Source organism: Salvelinus namaycush, chromosome 8 (genome assembly GCF_016432855.1).
Source record: "Salvelinus namaycush isolate Seneca chromosome 8, SaNama_1.0, whole genome shotgun sequence".
NCBI classification, from domain to species: Eukaryota; Metazoa; Chordata; class Actinopteri; order Salmoniformes; family Salmonidae; genus Salvelinus; species Salvelinus namaycush.
Genome location: NC_052314.1, coordinates 55,499,623 through 55,521,512, shown reverse-complemented (window position 1 = coordinate 55,521,512; position 21,890 = coordinate 55,499,623).

Here is a 21,890-nt window from a genome sequence, read left to right as displayed (position 1 = left end):
GCGACGAATGGCTAATCTGCCCTTGCCTTCCGGTCTGCAAACTAACGTTCAATCGCTGGAAAATAAATGGGACGAACTGAAAGCACGTATATCCTACCAACAGGACATTAAAAACTGTAGCCTCTGGTAAGACACAGGGTGGGGGCCTATGCATTTATGTAAACAACATCTGGTGCATGATATCTAATGACGTCTCAAAGTTTTTCTCTTCTGAGGAAGAGTATCTCATGATAGGCTGTAGACCACACTATCTACCTAGAGAGTTTTCATTTGTATTTTTCGTAGCTGTCTACATACCACCACAGAGCGAGGTTGGCACTAAAAACACACTCAATGAGCTGTATTCCGCCATAAGCAAACAGGAAAATGCTCATCCAGAGGCGGATGAGTGGCCGGTGACATTAATGCAGGGAAACTTAAATCAGTTGTACCGAATTTCTGTCAGCATGTTCAATGTGCAATAAGAGGGAAAAAAATTCTACACCACCTTTACTCCACACACAGAGACGCGTACAAAGCTCTCCCTTGCCCTCCATTTGGCAAATCTGACCATAACTCTATCCTCCCCTGCTTACAAGCAAAAATTAAAGCAGGAAGCACCAGTGACTCGGTCTATAAAAAAATGTTCAGATGAAGCAGATGCTGAACTACAGGACTGTTTTGTTAGCACAGACTGGAATATGTTCCGGGATTCTTCCGATGGCACTGAGGAGTACACCACATCAGTCACTGGCTTTATCAATAAGTGCATCGAGGACGTCGTCCCCACAGTGACTGTACGTACATACCACAACCAGAAACCATGGATTACATGCAACATTCGCACTGAGCGAAAGGGTAGAGCTGCCGCTTTCAAGGAGCGGGACCCGGAAGCTTATAAGAAATCCCACTATGCCCTCCGACAAACCATCAAACAGGCAAAGCGTCAATACAGGACTGAGATCGAATCGTACTACACCGGCTCCGACACTTGTCGGATGTGGCAGGGCTTGTAAACTATTACAGACTACAAAGGGAAGCACAGCTGAGAGAGCCCAGTGACACGAGCCTACCAGACGAGCTAAATAACTTCTATGCTCTCTTCAAGGCAAGTAACACTGAAACATGCATGAGAGCATCAGCTGTTCTGGATGACTGTGTGGTCACACTCTCTGCTGCCGATGTGAGTAAGACCTTTAAACAGATCAATATTCACAAGGCCGCTGGGCCAGATGGAATACCAGGACGTGTACTCCAAGCATGCGCTGACCAACTGGCAAGTGTCTTCACAGACATTTTCAACCTCTCCCTGTCTGAGTCTGTAATACCAACATGTTTCAACCAGACCACCATAGTCCCTGTGCCCAAGAACACTAAGGTAACCTGCCTAAATGAGCACGTATGTCTGTAGCCATGTAATGCTTTGAAAGGCTGGTCATGGCTCACATCAACACCATTATCCCAGAAACCCTAGACCCACTCCAATTTGCATATTGTACCAACAGATCCACAAAGGATGCAATCTCTTTTGCACTCCACACGGCCCTTTCCCACCTGGACAAAAGGAACACCTATGTGAGAATGCTATTCATTGACTACAGCTCAGCGTTCAACACCATAGTACCCTCAAAGCTCATCACTAAGCTAAGGACCCTGGGACTAAGGACCTCCCTATGCAACTGGATCCTAGACTTCCTGACGTGCCGCTCCCAGCTGGTAAGGGTAGGTAACAACACATCTGCCATATTGATCCACAACACGTGGGCCCCTCAGGGGTGCGTGCTCAGTCCTCTCCTGTACTCCCTGTTCACTCATGACCTCACGGCCAGGCACAACTCCAAAACCATCATTAAGTTTGCTGATGACACAACAATGGTATGCCTGATCACTGACAACAATGAGACAGCCTATTGGGAGGAGGTCAGAGACCTGACCATGTGGTGCAAGGACAACAACCTCTCCCTCAACATGATCAAGACAAAGGAGATGATTGTAGACTCCAAGAAAAGGAGGACCGAGCATGCCCCCATTTTCATCAACGGGGCTGTGGTGGAGCAGTTTGAGAGCTTCAAGTTCCTTGGTGTCCACATCACCAACAAACTAACATGGTCCAAGCACACCAAGACAGTCGTGAAGAGGGCACAACAAAACCTAATCCCCTCAGGAGACTGAAAAGATTTTGTATGGGTCCTCAGATCCTCAAAAGGTTTTACAGCTGCACCATTGAGAGCATTCTGACTAGTTTCATCAATGCCTGGTATGGCAACTGCTCGGCCTCAGACCGCAAGACACTACAGAGGGTAGTGCGTATGGCCCAGTACAACACCGGGACAAGCTTCCTTCCACCCAGGACCTCTATAACAGGCGGTGTCAGAGGAAGGGCCTAAAAATTGTCAAAGACTCCAGCCACCCTAGTCATAGACTGTTCTCTCTGCTAACGCACGGCAAGCGGTACCGGAGTGCCAAGTCTTGGTCCAAAAAGCTTATAAACAGCTTCTACCCCCAAGGCATAAGACTCCTGAACAGATAATCAAATGGCTACCCAGAATATTTGCATCCCCCCAACGCTGCTGCTACTCTCTGTTATCATCTATGAATAGACACTTTAATAACCTTACCTGCATGTACATAATTACCTCAACTACCTCGCACAGGTGCCCCCGCACATTGACACATTGACTCTGAACCGGTACCCCTGTACTGTATATATATAGCCCAGCTATTGTTATTTACTGCTGCTCTTTAATTATGTTTTTACTCATCTCAATTTTTTTTGGGGGGGGGGTATTTTCTTAAAACTGCATTGTTGGTTAAGGTCTTGCAAGTAAGCATTTCACTGAATACTTGTAGTATTTGGCGCATGTGACAAATACAAATTGATTTGTTTGGGACAGGTAGCATTCTCCTGTCATCCACCAAACCCAGATACGCCTGTTGGACTGCCAGATGGTGAAGCGTGATTCATCACTCCAGAGAATGCATTTCCACTGCTCCAGAGTCCAATGGTTGGCGAGCTTTACACTATTCCAGCCGAGCTTGGCATTGTGCATGGTGATCTTAGGCTTGTGTGCGGCAGCACGGCCATGGAAACCCATTTCATGAAGCTCCTGACAAACAGTTTTTGTGCTGATGTTGCTTCCAGAGGCAGTTTGGAACTCGGTAGTGAGTTCTGCAATCGAGGACAGGCAATTTTTACGCGCTACGCGCTTCAGCACTCGCGGTCCCATTCTGTGAGCTTGTGTGGCCTACCACTTCACGGCTGAGCCATTGTTGCTCCTAGACATTTCCAATTCACAATAAGCTCTAGCAGGGCAGACATTTGACAAACTGACTTGTTGTTATGGTGGCGTCCTATGACAGTGCCACGTTGAAAGTCACAGAGCTCTTCAATCATGTCATTCTACTGCCAATCTTTGTCTATGGAGATTGCATGACTGTGTGCTCGATTTTATACACCTGTCAGAAACGGGTGTGGCTGAAATAGCCGAATCCACTAATTTGAAAGGGGCCTCCTCATAATTTTTTATATAGAGTGGCTTGCGAAAGTATTCGCCCCCTTTGCATTTTTCCTATTTTGTTGCCTTACAACCTGGAAATAAAACAGATTTTTTTGAGGTTTTGTATCATTTGATTTACACAACATGCCTACTACTTTGAAGATATGTTTTATTGAAAAACAAACAAGAAATAAGACAAAAAAACAGAACTTGAGCGTGCATAACTATTCACCACTATTCATCACCATCAATACTTTGTAGAGCAACCTTTTGCAGCAATTACAGCTGCAAGTCTCTTGGGGTATGTCTCTATAAGCGTGGCTCATCTAGCCACTGGGATATTTGCCCATTCTTCAAGGCAAAACTGCTCCAGCTCCTTCCAATTGGATGGTTTCCACTGGTGTACAGCAATCTTTAAGTCATACCACAGATTCTAAATTGGATTGAGGTCTGGGCTTTGACTAGGCCATTCCAAGACATTTAAATGTTTCCTCTTAAACCACTTGAGTGTTGATTTAGCAGTATGCTTAGGGTCATTGTCCTGCTGGAAGGTGAACCTCCGTCCCAGTCTCAAATCTCTGGAAGACTGAAACACGTTTCCCTGTATTTAGCGCCATCCATCATTCCTTCAATTCTGACCAGTTTCCCAGTCCCTGCTGATGAAAAACATCCCAACAGCATGATGCTGCCACCACCATGCTTCACTGTGGGGATGGTTTTCCCTGGGTGATGAGAGGTGTTTGGTTTGCGCCAGACATAGTGTTTTCCTTGATGGCCAAAAAGATCAATCAAAGTCCAGCTCTGTGGAGTCTACGGCTTAAAGTGGTCCTATGGACAGATACTTCAATCTCCGCTGTGGAGCTTTGCAGCTCCTTCAGGGTTATCTTTGGTCTCTTTGTTGCCTCTCTGATTTATGCCCTCCTTGCCTGGTCCGTGAGTTTTGGTAGGTGGCCCTCTATTGGCAGGTTTGTTGTGGTGCCATATTCTTTCCATTTTTTAATAATGGATTTAGTGGTGCTCCATGGGATGTTCAAAGTTTCGGATATTTTATTATAACCCAATCCCGATCTGTACTTCTCCACAACTTTGTCCTTGACCTGTTTGGAGCGCTCCTTGGTCTTCATGGTGCCGCTTGCTTGGTGGTTCCCCTTGCTTAGCGGTGATGCACTCTGCCGCCTTTCAGAACAGGTATATATATACTGAGATCATGTGACAGATCATGTGACACTTAGATTGCACACAGGTGGCCTTTATTTAACTAATTATGTGACTTCTGAAGGTAATTGGTTGCACCAGATCTTATTTAGGGGCTTCATGGCAAAAGGGGTGAATACATATGCACGCACCACTTTTCCGTTTTTATTCTTTAGAATTTTTTAAACAAGTTATGTTTTCATTTCACTTCAACAATCTGGACTACTTTGTGTATGTCCATTACATGACATCCAAATAAAAATCAATTTTAATTATAGGTTGTAATGCAACAAAATAGGAAAAACACCAAGGGTGATGAATGCTTTTGCAAGGCACTGTATAGTGTATTTGAAATGGTAAGCAAAAGGCTGTTAACAAGATTAATCTTTAGAGGGAAAACCCTGATCATATCAGATGGATCTACTATATAAATATATATATTAATTTATTCAACCTTTGTTTTAACAGGGAAGCCATATTGAGACGTAGTGTCTTTTACAAATGTGCCTTGTATATACAACATACATATACACATTATACCCAAACTACCCATTACAGCTAGGACCCATTTCTCAATACTTAGGTCACTTTTTCAAAACTCTTCACAGAGTTCTCCTAACCAACTTCCAGCTTGACACAGCAGTTAATTTCACATCCAAAATGCACTAAAACTACCAAAACACTTCATACATGTCTCAAATCAACTCGTTCTTCCATAATACTAGCAAAGGTTGTCACCCAACAAGCACACTTTGTCACTCATAAAACAATGACCTGAAAAACACTAACAACAGGTAGCGTTACACAATGTTTTGTTTTGTGAAATGTCTTTACAAAACAAGAATGACACCTCTCTACTGTTTAGAATTCACTGCAGTATATGTTACAGGAATGAATCAGACATGATGCAACATGCTTCAGTATGTTTTAAGTCATTTTTTGGCATTGAGTGATTCCAAAATACAAGAATTTGTATATACACCATCCACTGATACAGATACAGTAGCAATGCTCGTCAACACTGTCTTCTGCATTAGGCGACAGGTTCTCATCGACATTTCATCTTATGTCATCTTGGGCAATACACCTAGGAAAGAATCTTTGGCATGCCTGTCCATCCCTGGCAATCTTCTGCAGATATGTCCAGGCATCCAGCATTCATTGCATCCAGGAGGGACATTTGATCATGTGGATGGTGGTACATTTGATCATGTGGATGGTGGTCATAAACCTTCCACCTACATGAGGAAAATAATTCCTCTATGGGCTTGAGGAATGGAGAGTAAGGTGGGAGGAAAAGTGACACCATCCTGGGATGGGTTGCGTACCATTCTGTGACTACACGGGAGTGGTGAAATGACACATTGTCCCATACAATTACAAACGTTGGCAGATTTCGCCTCACTGCAACCCTTTCCTCACCTGGCACAACCCTTCAATAGAGGTCATCCAGGAACTAAATGAGACCCTCAGTGTTGTATGACCCAATTAGCAGTTTGTGTAACAGCAATCCATCAGAGGATATTTCTGCACACATTTTGATGTTGGCATCCCTCTGGCCCGGGACATCCACTGTGGCTCTTTTCCCAATCACATTCCTTCCTCGCCGCCGTGTTTTGGCCAAGTTGAAACCAGCCTCATCCACAAAGATGAATATGTGGGGTGTATGCCTGGCTTCAATCTCCATGACTCTAAAATAAATCCACAAGGCAACATAAGAGTTAGGCTATTACGGTAGTTTACATTATACCTAAAAACCTGCCATTGTTCGCCTCTGTCCTGTTTGGTTTTGTTCAAAACCAGTTCTATATTTTATAGTAATCTTACCTGGACATATTGGTTCCTGAGTTGCTTGAGTTCCTCTCAAAGGGGACAGTGTACAACTGCTTCATCCTGACTTGATGTTGTTTCAGGACTCAGAAATAGTTGTTATGCTGACATTGTGAATATTTCCAAATGTAATGGTGTCTGCCAACACACTGTCCCGAATCTCTGTGAGTTTTATGCCATTGTTTCTGATGACCATATCAACGATTGCAGTTTCTTACACAGCATTGGAAATCCTACCTCTCCTGCCTGTGGGAGGTAATGTTGGGTTCTAAGCAGAAATACAAAAACAATTACACACAAGTGGGTTTGGAGGCTTCGCTCAATTTACTTCTGTAATGTGCAGTTCAGTCAGATGATCTTGCAGAATGCACATCTTACCTGTTGTTTTGGCAGAAATGTCTCACAATAGATGCCACTGTTGAGCGTTGCAGATTTGGCTGCAATCTCAGACCAGCCTCTCTCATTGATAGATAATGATTTATTACATGATCAGTTATAGTAGCCCTAATCTCATCTGAGACTACAGCTCTTGATCTTCCTCTCAGTCTTCTTCCACCACGCATACGTACTCCTCTCCCTCTCCCAGCCACTCTTCTTCCTCTGTCAGGCACTTCTCTATCTCTGGCTGGGTCCATGTTTACATTACAGTACAGCATTACTCCTAAGATGTCCCCTTTTGTATGGATGGTAATGAAATTGAAAGACTAACACCTGGGTCGGTGTTCAGCTACAATGGGAATCAGCTGTGGTTGGTCTAATTGTTTTGATAGTATTTCATTTTTAGATTTGGAATATATTTCAATACGGTATTACTGTAGAAATGTAGCAAATTGCTGTCTTATTCAATTGTGTGTTATGTTAGGTTTTACCTTAAGTTTAACTCTTTTGAAAAGAGTATGTAAACATGTGCAAACTGGCCTGTAGGTAGATAGAGTTTTGGTGGTGGTTGTGTCTGAGTGATAAAATAATTCATGAAATTTGAAAGATGTAATCATTGAATGAATTTTGCGCCAAAGCAATGCCAAATTATCCACAGTTTAACACACATAGACTGCCGTTGTGTCCACTGTGTGAAGAGTTTTGAAAAAGTGACCTAAGTATTGAGAAATGGGTCCTAGCGATTGTAAAAAAACAACAACTGTTAAATACAAAAACACAGTCATGGGATGCACAAATACAACATCACAAATCACCCAGAAAAACGGTTACATTCCTCCACAAATAAGTCCCCAATCAATCATTTAAATTGCTCGAACGGCAATGGAACATTAAATCAGCTATGTAGGAGGATCATGTCATCAATTGACAACGTTTATTCACAAAGAGGGAAACAATAGATTATCTTTCCAGATACCCGTATAAAATTAAGATAACATCAGGACTGTGTCAGTAATGGTAAAAGGCCTAGGAGAGGAAGAAGACTTTATTGTCCATTGGAGAAGGGACATTTCTCTTTTTGGGTTAGATTACAACCCTATTTCCTACTCAAATCTGGTGCTGAACACAACACAACAAAGTTATGAGAACCAACGGATTTCGAAAGGGCCTTTTATTAACTTGGGCGACTTAAATGCCAGGCCTTATCTGATTTTCATCCTGGAAGGGATACAATTAAAGCTGTGTCTTGTAATACATAACCCTGATGCATGTGCAACAGATCCCGACGATGAGACACAAAGGGAGATGTCCCTGGCAAGTTGGGAGAGTGAACGATACATCTTTTAGAGCCTGCTGTAATTGGCCGGAGCTGAGATAGCGGAATTGCAGCGGGATACAAATGGCTTTCCTTTGAAGGCTCCTCAAATGGTAATCCTACATCCACTTTCATTGTTCACTTAAGACCAGGCAGTCATCATAAGCGAAATAACCATGATAAATCACAGGGCTCAGAGTTATTCATCAAAGCAAGTGCTGGTTCCTTATGGCTGAGAATAGTCCACTTTCAGACAGAATCACAGCAAAGGACTGTCTTTGGATATAAGGCTAAGACGCCATATACGGAGTTGTTAAAAGTATGGGAAGGGATAAGAGTATGGGATGGAACAAGACTTAGAATCAACATTGGCAGTGATTACAGCAGTGAGTCTGTCTGGGTAAGGCTCTAAGAACTTTGCACACCTGAATTGTACAATATTTGCACAAAATTCTTTGAGCTCTGTCAAGTTGGTTGTTGATCATTGCTAGACAGGTATTTTCAAGTCTTGCCATAGCTTTTCAATCCGATTTAAGCCAAATCTGTAACTAGACAACTCAGGAACATTCAAAATCATCTTGGTAAGCAAATCCAGTGTATTGTTGGCCTTGTGTTTTAGGTTATTGTCCTGCTGATAGGTGAATTTGTCTCTCAGTGTCTGTTGAAAAACACACTGAACCAGGTTTTCCTCTAGGATTTAGTCTGTGCTTAGCTATATTCTGTTTCTTTTTATCCTAAAAAACACCCTAGACTTTACTAATGACAAGTATGCCCATAACATGATGCAGCCACCACCATGCTAGAACATATGAAGAGTGGTACTCAGTGATGTGTTGTTTTGGATTTTTACCCCAAAGATAACACTTTGCTTCCTGGTCTTTGTGGTTGAATCTGTGTTTGAAAATCACTGCTCGACTGAGGGACTTTACAGATAATTGTATGTGTGGGTACAGAGATGAGGTATCATTCAAAAGTCATGTTAAACACTTTTATTGCACACAGTCCATGCAACTTATTATGTGACTTGTTAAGCACATTTGTATTCCTGAACTTATTTAGGCTTGCCATAACAAAGGAGTTCAATGCTTTCAGTTTTTAATTTTGTAATAAATATATTAACTTTTTATGGCTGCAGGGGCAGTATTGAGTAGCTTGGATGAAAAGGTGCCCATTGTAAATGGCCAGCTCCTCAGTCTCAGTTGCTAATATATGCATATTATTATTAGTATTGGATAGAAAACACTCTAAAGTTTCCAAAACTGTCAAAATATTGTCTGTGAGTATAACAGAACTGATATTGCAGGCGAAAACCTGAGAAAAATCCAAACAGGAAGTGTCTTCTATTTTGAAAACTCCATGTTCCATAGCCTCCCTTTGCTGGATTTAAAGGGATATGAACCAGATTCATTTTCCTATCGCTTCCTCAAGGTGTCAACAGTCTTCAGACATAGTTTCAGGCTTTTATTTTGAAAAATGAGCCAGAACGATAACATCTCGTCAAGTGGTCACATGAGTTTTGCTCGCGCAACAGAGTTTGGACAGCCATTGTTTTTCCCTCTCCTACTGTGAAAGACATTTGCGGTTGATATATTATTGATTATATATTTTAAAAACAACCTGAGGATTGATTATAAAAAACGTTTGACATGTTTCTGTGGACATTATGGAAACTATTTGGAATTTTCGTCTGCGTTGTTGTGACCGCTCTTTCCTGTGGATTTCTGAACATAATAATGGATATAAAAATAATCTTTAAGGAACAAAAGGAACATTTGTTGTCTAACTGGGAGTCTCGTGAGTGAAAACATCCGAAGATCATCAAAGGTAAACGATTAATTTGATTGCTTTTCTGATTTTCGTGACCGAGCTACTTGATGCTAAGTGTACTTAATGTTTTGTCGAGCGATCGATAAACTTACACAAACGCTTGGATTGCTTTCGCTGTAAAGCATAATTTCAAAATCTGACACGACAGGTGGATGAACAAAAGGCTAAGCTGTGTTTTCCTATATTGCACTTGTGATTTCATGAATATAAATATTTTTAGTAATATTTATTGAATGTAGCGCTATGCTATTCAGCGGTTGTTGATGACACTTATCCCGTTAACGGGATTGCAGCCATAACAACATTTCTAAAAACATAATTCCACTTTGACATTACGGGGTATTGTGGGTAGGCCAGTGACACTACATATGGGATGGAACATTGCTGTCGCACGTCCTATCAACACGTGAGGGAGAATGAATTCAAAACCATGATTAAAATAACATGCAAACATATACATATGATCTCCTGTTACAACCATTGGAAAGATGAACAAGCAGCATTGCAGAGCAACGGTGCACTACTAGACAGTATCTTGTCTGAATTAAATCAATGTAATATCTATTTTCCAATACAGCTCCTCTCACTATAATAGCATTGAGATTTAAAAATAGAAACAAGCATAGAAAAATAACGGATAATTCCAAGATATGGATTGTTTTAACATTCACATGTCTACCTAGATTCCTCCGTCGAATTACAAGTACGTGGTCACATGGTTATCTTTAATCATAGTCAGCACTTATTGGCCATTACACTAAACTATCCCATTCCGTGTAATTGCATTCTCTAATGGAAATATGGGATTCATTTCAAAACAACCGTATTGATAATAGTATGAAATGGAATGGGCGGCGTTAGTAGTGTCGGCTCATCTTATACTCTCATGATTTTGCTTTGGTCAGAATGATTTAACAATCTAAAGTATTAATTGAACAAAACATACTTAAAATGCAGTATGTGTGGGAGTAACCTTTAGAGCTGTGCCCAGTTGGTGAAATGCCAGTAGCTCAAAAGGTTGCCAGTGTGGTGGCCAGAGACTAGTGAGCATTTTTATCATTGACCTTTACTATAAGACACTCAATTCTTTCAAGTGCCGGGCTACACGCTCACTTAAATAATACAACTCCACTCCAGTGTGCCAAGACATTTACGTGACAAAAGTAAACAACACCAACAGATCGATCTTGCCGTCTGTTGCCAACTTTTCTCTCTCTCTCTCCCTCCAATTCATAATATTCGCCACCGCACTATTTACATTGACCCCTCCCCATCCACTTTTGTACACTGCTGCTACTCGCTGTTTATATGCATAGTCACTTCGCCCCCACCTACATGTACAGATTACCTCAACTAGCCTGTACCGCCGCACACTGACTCAGTACAGGTGCCCCCAGTATATAGCCTCGTTATTGTTATTCTTATTGTGTTACTTTTTATTATTACTTTTTATTTCAGTCTAATTGGTAAATATTTTATTCTACTTGAATTGCCCTGTTGGTTAAGGGCTTGTAAGTAAGCATTTCACGGTAAAGTCTAGACTTGTTGTATTCGGCGCATGTGGCAAATAAAGTTTGATTTGAGATTGAAGGAGGATGATTGCTAACCAGTTAAAAATAGCTCAGAGAAATGGAGACGCCGTGTCTACACACACTGTGGAGGAGAGAAAGAGACTGCCTGTACTGACTGGCGTGCCATAGCTAATTATCGCTGTCTATTTTTAACTCCTGAAATATTATCACAAACAGTGACAAGTCACTCGATGTCCTGTACTGTACCAAGCTTCCTAATGTCAAATCTATGGGAGAAGTGTAAGGTCGAGCATCAAATATGGATGTTGGCACAAAATGTTTACTCAAATGGGGGATGACATTTTAAAAGAGGGCTAAAAATGGCTGCTGAGAAACAAATTCGGGATATAAACACAAAGGAAGTGTTTTGGCTTGGCAAGATACTGAGAGTCACGTAGACAATCCAAGTCACTCGCTGCTTTTTCACTTTTCATGCAGCAGTGCATACATTTCTCATCTGGCCCAGCTGGAGGATAGGGACTCAGGTGTGAGAGGAGAGGAGAAAAAGCGAGGGGCAAGGAGGAGAGAAGAGAGGAGCGTTGTGAAAGGAGTGTGTTGCACGTGTTGTCCCTTGGCCCTTGGCTCTCTGTGACACATAAAAGTCCTAACACTCTTTAAATGCATTTTCCCACCTATTCTGATGTGTGAGTATACACAGAGAGTACTGTGTCGTGTGTGTTTTTCCTGTGTGTGTTTGTGTTTCTGTATGTTTGTGTGTGCATGTGTCTCTATCTCTGCCTGTGTATATGTGTGCACTTCAACGCTTTTCACCCCTTGACTTTTTCACCTCTCGGAAAGTAAAACGTTAGGAAAGCATGGATCCACATCGACTCAAGGAGTCGGAGGCATTTCATGCTTTAATATCTATCCAGCACTGCTTATTGATGAGCTGACGCCGCGGTAGGCCTGAAACGAAGGTAGTTTCATTTCCCCATCTGACTTAAACATGGGATATTGGCAGTTGCCTTTAATAACAGATGTATCCAGAGCGGATGTCTGAATTGTCAAGCGTTTTGGGATGGATCAGTCTGGTGATGTGCTTACTGGTAGTGGACTAACAACAACTAAATAGCCAGAGGGCATTGACTCTCACAAACTGAGAAAAGTAAATTAAGAGGAAAATTAGTTTGGTAACACTTCACTTGAGTCATGTAAATTAGTACTTGCCAGCTGTGGCCAAAGTGTTAACCCACATACCTAGACTATAACTGTGTCATAACTCAGAGGAAAATGTTGACATTTTCGACGTCTCTTATCATTCACTATTATGCTATACATAATGTATGTAATTATGCTGTAATGTGATAAGTAATGTGTAATGTTTATCACAACCTGTAAAGTTTTTAACTAAGTCTGTAACACATTTTAATTAGTGAATCAGCAACATTTGCCATCTCTTCTGCCACAGACTGAAAGAGAAGACGACGTCTGTGCTGAAACAACATGGCCGCCACTGAGTTTATGTGCATGCTAGCTTCACACGTTAATCATTTCTTCACCGTGAATTATGCAAATCTGGCTTATCTGATTAGCCATTAAAAACAAACATTATTTTATCTAACTTTTCTAACTGTGTTATTATGTAATAATACCACATTTTCATGTTGGTATAGCCGAGGAGAGGATATTAGGGCGGACAATTCTCTAAGCTATGTGTGGTTGCTGTGTCTGAATATTTTACTCAGATAATTGAGCCAGCCGATGCATTTAATACTATACAAACGGACATTTTTTTTACGTCCTTTGTGGTCCTTTGTAACTCAGTTGGTATAGCATGGTGCTTGTAACGCCAGGGTAGTGGGTTTGATTCCCGGGACCACCCATATGTAAAATGTATGCACGCATGACTGTAAGTCGCTTTAGATAAATGGTGTATATATAAAAGTAGCAGAAGTTGCTCTGTTTTTTCAGATTCAGAGCCAATCTGATAGTCGAGACGACAAACAATTCGATGTTCCCCCTCAGTTTATTTAATCTACTTCAACCTATTTCGAAACATAATAACAATCATTTTGTGGGCATGGTTAGAACATTCATCAGTGTGTTTTGGACTCAAGAGCTGTACGGAGTAACACACGACTGTTTTCGCAAGCAGCACGACCTCCCTCCGCAAACAAATTCCAATTACCCCAGAGTGATTAGGGACAGCCTGCCTCCACTGGAGCAGTTGGTGATCAGGTCCCTTAATGTAGGAAATCACAGAGAGGAGGAGGCGCCTCCACGTACAGTCTATACTCACTGAAGTTTGTCTGGACCTCCATTTTATTTACTGGACTTACCTTCACCGACTTGATTTACTGGTATGGGGACTCTGAGGTCCTATTATGGACACCTTACTCTGGAGCGTCTTAGTTATTCAGTAGTTCCTTTGTTAGTCATTGGAGTTCCATTGAACTCACCGGAGTTCTTTCCCTCCGGGCAAAAATTGGTTGAGTAACTGATACCCTTTTCACACTATTAAGCTAAGCCATGCCAAGCTGTACCGTGTTGCCCTGGTTACTCATGCACCCTAGCTGGAACAACTCATTGCGATTTAATTTGAAATTGGATGGAGTTCATTATTCATAGGAATCCCTCAATATATAATACACTAGATTTGATTCAATTAATCCTCCTTCGCTATTGTTCCAATCTAATCACTGAATTATCCTCTTTCACAATGACGTCCACCTTTAGACAAGGTTCACTTGACATATTCCATCAGGTTGACGGCCAAGGGAAGTGATCGTAATGGAATTCCTGTCAGCTTCGCGTCATGGACTTCCTGTCCATAGAATCGTCTTTAATGAGTTCTAGGTTTGGTTTCAAATTTCATCCTATTCCCTTTACAGTGCATTTGACCAGGGCCCACAGGGCTCTGTTCCAAAGCAGTGCACTATATAGGGAATTGGCTGCAATTTGGAACGCTGTATGAAAAAGAGACAATTTGGCCTTTGACACGATGCTCCTCAGTTGCTCAGTTGTGTTATGATGATGTCTAGTTGTATCTACTCTGTACTGTTCCAGGGTGAGTTTTGTAGGTGACTTCGGCTCATAGCTGACATGGCATACTATTTATTTCGATAACCCAGCCACACAGAGCATTCGTTGAAAAATAGATTTCTGACAGTTAATCTTCTGTGCGTAAACTAACAGAATTTGTTCGCTCTTCTACAAGTGCCGTGGGTCTGTGACATTGAGAGGGAAAAAAGTATTACTTTGGCTTAAAAGCTTTTGGGAAAGTCATTCCTGTACAGGAGGTTAGGATGAATAGGATTTTCTCTCTGCATAATTATCTATAAGGGCACCCAGATGCAGACACGAGAGGCAGCTGGTTTGAGTCTTTGATATTTATTAAACAATCCAAAAGGGGTAGGCAAGAGAATGGTCGTAGACAGGCAAAAGGTCAAAACCAGTTCAGAGTCCGGGAAGTACATAGTAGCAGGCAGGCTCGAGGTCAGGGCAGGCAGAATGGTCAGGCAGGCGGTTACGGAGTCCAGAAAACAGGCAAGGGTCAAAACCGGGAGGACTAGCAAAAAGAGTATAGGAGCAGGAGTACGGGAAAACACGCTGGTTAACCTGAAAAACATACAAGACGAACTGGCACAGAGAGACGGGAAACACAGGGATAAATACACCAGGGAAAATAAGCGGCACCTGGAGGGGGTGGAGACAATCACAAGGACAGGTGAAACAGATCAGGGAGTGACAATTATCCATACAACTAAGAATTATCATAACCTACTTTCACAAGCTATTACCATATTGTAATAAAAATAGTACTTCAAGGTGTGAACAGAGGCTTTTTCACGATATAGAGTCAATTACATTCAACTAAAAGGTGCCAAAAAAACAAAAACTTGGTATGGTGCTAAAATGTGTTCTTTGGAGTGTGTGATGTGTGCTATAGAGTGAGAGAGAAGGAGGAGAAGAGAGGGAGGAAGGGAGGAAGGGGGAGAAGAGCTAGGGGAGGAGAAGAGAGGAGGAAGAGGAAGAGCAAAAGGGAGGAGGAGGGTAAGGAGAAGAGAGAGAGGGAGTAGAAGAGTAAGAGTGTGCGTTTGTTTGCTTTGGAGGCTCGGGGTCTCTAAGCTAGCGTGCTCCCAGCTATGGGGATTAGGTTGAGAAGTGGAGCGAAAAGGACAATAATGAAGTTGAGCAGCAGAAGGAGAGAAAGACACAGACAGAGAGAGAGAGAGAGAGAGAGAGAGAGAGAGAGAGAGAGAGAGAGAGAGAGACCCTACCAGCAAAGTGCAGGAATGTGATTTATAGTATAATCTTTGACTTCCAAGTCACTTCTTTCTGACTACCTCCCATGGAATGTTTGTGTTTCATGACCTTCACTACTGCAGGGGTTTGTGCGTGTCCACTACAGAGGTGAAGCTGACATGTTTTATCAGTACATTAAATCAATCCGGGATTGAGCTGATATACTGTTATGTGTATTGCTGTGGTATGTCGAGTGTTTGTGTGTTAACTGTTGTATGTCAGTGCAGCTGGGAGGTCAGCTGAGACTTGCCACAGGAGAGTGCACAAGTATGCACGCACACACACACACAAACACACACACACACACACACACACACACACACACACACACACACACACACACACACACACACACACACACACACACACACACACACACACAAAGAGGTTAACATCCTATTGTAAAAATCATCCAACTATACTTTTGTGAGTCACAAGGTGATCTGTGCTCTTTCTCTAGAGATGCCAGCCTCTGTAAAGGGCTCAATGTTTAACCCCTAAAAGTCTAAGCCGTTGGGGATTAGCAAACATATGGAATTATTTTAAGATTTAACAATGGATAGATTTGGAATTTCGTTTATATACACATATATACACTTCTCAAAAAAATAAAGGGAACACTTAAACAACACAATGTAACTCCAAGTCAATCACACTTCTGTGAAATCAAACTGTCCACTTAGGAAGCAACACTGATTGACAATACATTTCACATGCTGTTGTGCAAATGGAATAGACAAAAGGTGGAAATTATAGGCACTTAGCAAGACACCCCCAATAAAGGAGTGGTTCTGCAGGTGGTGACCACAGACCACTTCTCAGTTCCTATGCTTCCTGGCTGATGTTTTGGTCACTTTTGAATGCTGGCTGTGCTTTTACTCAAGTGGTAGCATGAGACGGAGTCTACAACCCACACAAGTGGCTCAGGTAGTGCAGCTCATCCAGGATGGCACATCAATGCGAGCTGTGGCAAGAAGGTTTGCTGTGTCTGTAGGCGTAGTGTCCAGAGCATGGAGGCGCTACCAGGAGAAAGTCCAGTACATCAGGAGACGTGGAGGAGGGCAACAACCCAGCAGCAGGACCGCTACCTCCGCCTTTGTGCAAGGAGGAGCACTGCCAGAGCCCTGCAAAATGACCTCCAGCAGGCCACAAATGTGCATGTGTCTGCTCAAACGGTCAGAAACAGACTCCATGAGGGTGGTATGAGGGCCCGACGTCCACAGGTGGGGGTTGTGCTTACAGCCCAACACCGTGCAGGACGTTTGGCATTTGCCAGAGAACACCAAGATTGGCAAATTCGCCACTGGCGCCCTGTGCTCTTCACAGATGAAAGCAGGTTCACACGCACATGTGACAGGCGTGACAGAGTCTGGAGACGCCGTGGAGAACGTTCTGCTGCCTGCAACATCCTCCAGCATGACCGGTTTGGCGGTGGGTCAGTCATGGTGTGGGGTGGCATTTCTTTTGGGGGCCGCACAGCCCTCCATGTGCTCGCCAGAGGTAGCCTGACTGCCATTAGGTACCGAGATGAGATCCTCAGACCCCTTGTGAGACCATATGCTGGTGCGGTTGCCCCTGGGTTCCTCCTAATGCAAGACAATGCTAGACCTCATGTGGCTGGAGTGTGTCAGCAGTTCCTGCAAGAGGAAGGCATTGATGCTATGGACTGGCCAGCCCGTTCCCCAGACCTGAATCCAATTGAGCACATCTGGGACATCATGTCTCGCTCCATCCACCAACGCCACGTTGCACCACAGACTGTTCAGGAGTTGGCGGATGCTTTAGTCCAGGTCTGGGAGAAGATCCATCAGGAGACCATCCGCCACCTTATCAGGAGCATGCCCCGGCGTTGTAGGGAGGTTATACAGGCACGTGGAGGCCACACACACTACTGAGCCTCATTTTGACTTGTTCTAAGGACATTACATCAAAGTTGGATCAGCCTGTAGTGTGGTTTTCCACTTTAATTTTGAGTGTGCCTCCAAATCCAGACCTCCATGGGTTGATAAATTTGATTTCCATTGATAATTTTTGTGTGATTTTGTTGTCAGCACATTCAACTATGTAAAGAAAAAAGTATTTAATAAGAATATTTCATTCATTCAGATCTAGGATGTGTTATTTTAGTGTTCCCTTTATTTTTTTGAGCAGTGTATATATATATATATACAGTTGAAGTTGGAAGTTTACATACTCTTAGGTTGCAGTCATTAAAAGTCGTTTTTCAACCACTCCACAAATTTCTTGTCAACAAACTATAGTTTTGGCAAGTCGGTTAGGATATCTACTTTGTGCATGACATAAGTACTTTTTCCAACAATTGTTTACATGCAGATTATTTCACTTATAATTCACTGTATCACAATTCCAGTGGTGGCAGCATCATGTTGTGGAGGGTGCTTTGCTGCAGGAGGGACTGGTGCACTTCACAAAATAGATGGCATCATGAGGCAGGAAAATTATGTCAATATATTGAAGCAACATCTCAAGACATCAGTCAGGAAGTTAAAGCTTTGTCACGGGTGTCTAACTCTTCCTCCTCCTCGGACGAGGAGAGGCGAGACGGATCAGATGACCAATATGCAGCGTGGTAGTTTGACATAATGACTTTATTAAACAAGACGAAAAACGAACTAACTTGAATAACTAACAAAATAACAAAACGGAGTAGACAGACCTGGACATGCGAACTTACATAAAACGAAGAACTCACGAACAGGAAAAATGACTACACAAAAGAACGAACTGACAAACAAACCGAAACAGTCCCGTATGGAGTTACAAACACAGACACAGGAGACAACCACCCACAACAATCAATGTGAAAACACCTACCTTAATATGGCTCTCAATCAGAGGAAATGAAAACCACCTGCCTCTAATTGAGAACCATATCAGGTCACCCTTTAACAAACATAGAAACACATAACATAGACTACCCACCCAAACTCACGCCCTGACCGTCAAACACATACAAAATAACAGAAAACCGGTCAGGAACGTGACAAGCTTGGTCGCAAATGGGTCTTCCAAATGGACAATGACCCCAAGCTTACGTCCAAAGTGGCAAAATGGCTTAAGGACATCAAAGTCAAAGTATTGGAGTGGCCATCACAAAGCCCTGACCTCAATCCTATAGAAAAATTGTGGGCAGAACTGAAAAAGTTTGTGCGAGCAAGGAGGTCTACAAACCTGACTCAGTTAAACCAGCTCTGTCAGGAGCAATTCGCCAAACTTCACTCAACTTATTGTGGAAAGCTTGTGGAAGTATACCCAAAACGTTTGACCCAAGTTAAACAATTTAAAGTTTACCAAATACTAATTGAGTGTATGTAAACTTCTGACCCACTGGGAATGTGATGAAAGAAATAAAAGCTGAAATAAATCATTCTCTCAACTATTATTCTGACATTTCACATTCTTAAAATAAAGTGGTGATCCTAACTGACCCAAAACAGGGAATTTTTACTAGGATTAACTGTCAAGAATTGTGAAAAACTGAGTTTAAAGGTATTTAGAAAAGGTATATATATATATATATATTATATTATATAAAATGTTTATTTGGCATTGAGTACTATAACCCATAGAAACACATTGAATAACACATTCTTAAATTGCAAAAAAGACAGTCAAAGAAGAATAAGAAGGTTTTGAAGTATCTGTCCTCCATACTTCCATTAATTTGTATGGGTAACCTTCAGACTAGTCACATGACACGTGTGTGGCAAAATGGAGAACACCATAATTTTCGTGAGAGTCTCCCCTTTCCACAGTGGGGTCATATTAGTTTGTAGGCCAAACCATTCAGATGCTAAAGATGTTTACATGAGAAGACCGGTTTTCGGGATGTCTCATGGTCTGACGCACACTGCTGTCGGTCTGCCACCTTCCACTGAAGATGCGGGAAGGCGGACATAGGCGGATGCGGTGGATTGCGAGCCATGCAAAAAACAGATATCTAGCTTTTATTACATTACTTAGATTGGCGCATGTGTGCGTCAATAGACTCTTATTAACAGGCTGCTTTGTGTGTGTGTGTGTGTGTGTGTGTGTGTGTGTGTGTGTGTGTGTGTGTGTGTGTGTGTGTGTGTGTGTGTGTGTGTGTGTGTGTGTGTGTGTGTGTGTGTGTGTGTGTGTGTGTGTGTGTGTGTCAGGGTTGGGCTCAATTCGAATGGCAGGCAGTCAATTCAAGAAATAAACTAATCGAATAGTCAAGTAAAGAGCATTTACTTTCAATGACTTCTCAATAAACTGAAAGCTATTTATTTCAAAAACGTTTGAATTTCTCAATTTTAAATTCAAGTCACTTCCTGAATTGACTGCCTTCATTTCGAAATGAGCACGAGCCTGTTGTGATATACACATGTGTGTGTTCTGTCTGTGCCTGCATCTGTGTGTGCCTGTTCTTGTGCGTGCATCGGTGCGTGAGTGTGTGCGTGCATGTGCATCTGTGGTGAGACTGAATCTGTGGGCCTGTGTAGTGCGTGCTGATGTAACCGGTGTGAAATGGCAAGCTAGTTAGCGGTGCGCGCTAGTAGTATTTCAATCGGCAATGTCTTAACCCATCCTCAGCTGCCTCTCCTGAAGCACCGCTCTGAGACCTTGATGTAGTTGTTTCCCTCACTCTGCAATGGCCAGGCTTTTGCTGAGCGATAGATAGACAGCGCTGCTTCAGGAGAGGCAGTTGATGATGGGTTAAGAGGGTCCCTGGTTCGAGCCCAGGTCGGGGGCAAGGAGAGGGACGGAAGCCATACTCTTACGCTCAGCCAGCATACTGCCGTTTCCACCAACGTCACGTCTAACACCTTTAGCTACGTCCCGCGCTCACTGACGCAGCACTTGAAAAGAGCAAGGAAACAAGTGAATGCGGTGGATAGAGTTTACAGTGGCCATGGAGAGGTGCATTTGTTTCTGATATATACTCTTTCCTTGGAAATATTGGAGTGTCCATAGGTTATCCACTCTTTACAGTTAGAGTTGGAAAATTCCACTAAGTTTGTCAAACAAAAATTTCATATTTTTTTGTAGAATTCCCGTTTGGAAGATTTCCAGAATCAGGAGTGAATACGCAGGAAATCCAAAACCTCCACCCAGGATTTCTGGAAAACCTAAGAATTTTGGAAAACTTACCGTAATTTAGCAACTCTAGGTATAGTTTAAGCCTATAAGACCTAGGTAAGGTGTAGTGTGGCCACAAACACTGCATTCTGCTTCAATGCATGACAATATGTATGCAATGCGTATAGACTTTTTACGAATGCAGTACGCTTTGGTTATGAATTTCATTTGAATTCCTGATGAAAAAGGGTTTCAAAATATTTGCAACCCTCAATTGAAACAGCACAGCAAAGCTTTCTGCGACCGTTTGCATCTGGTCTGTGTCCCTTAATGTTCATCAACTTGACACTGATGAATAACACTGAGTGTACAAAACATTAAGAACATCTGCTCTTTCCATGATATAGACTGACCAGCTGAATCCAGGTGAAAGCTATTATCCCTTATTGATGTCACTTGTTAAATCCAAGGAGACAGGTTAAAGAAGGATTTTTAAGCCCTGAGACAACTGGGACATTGACTGTGTACGTGTGCCACTGAGAGGTTGAATGGGCAAGAGAAACTATTTAAGTGCCTTTGAACTGGGTATGGTAGTCGGTGCCAGGCGCACTGGTTTGAGTGTGTCAAGAACTGCAACGCTGCTGGGTTTTTCATACTCAACAGTTTCCTGTGTGTGTCAAGAGTCCACCACCCATAGGATATTCAGCCAACTTGGGTCAGTATCCCTGTGGAATGCTTTTGACAGCTTATAAAGTCCATGCCCCAACGAATTGAGGCTGTTCTGAGGGCAAATGGTGTTGAAACTCAATATTAGGAAGGTGTTCCTAATGTTTCGTACACTCAGTGAAGAGTGGTTCAATATCCAGCGTGCAAACTGAACAGCTTATCTTCTGTGAAAATGCAGTGATGCAGCCAGCAGGAGGCCGCATCTAGAGAATACTCTGTCTACGTACCAAATGGCACCCTATTCTCTACATAGTGCACTACTTTTGA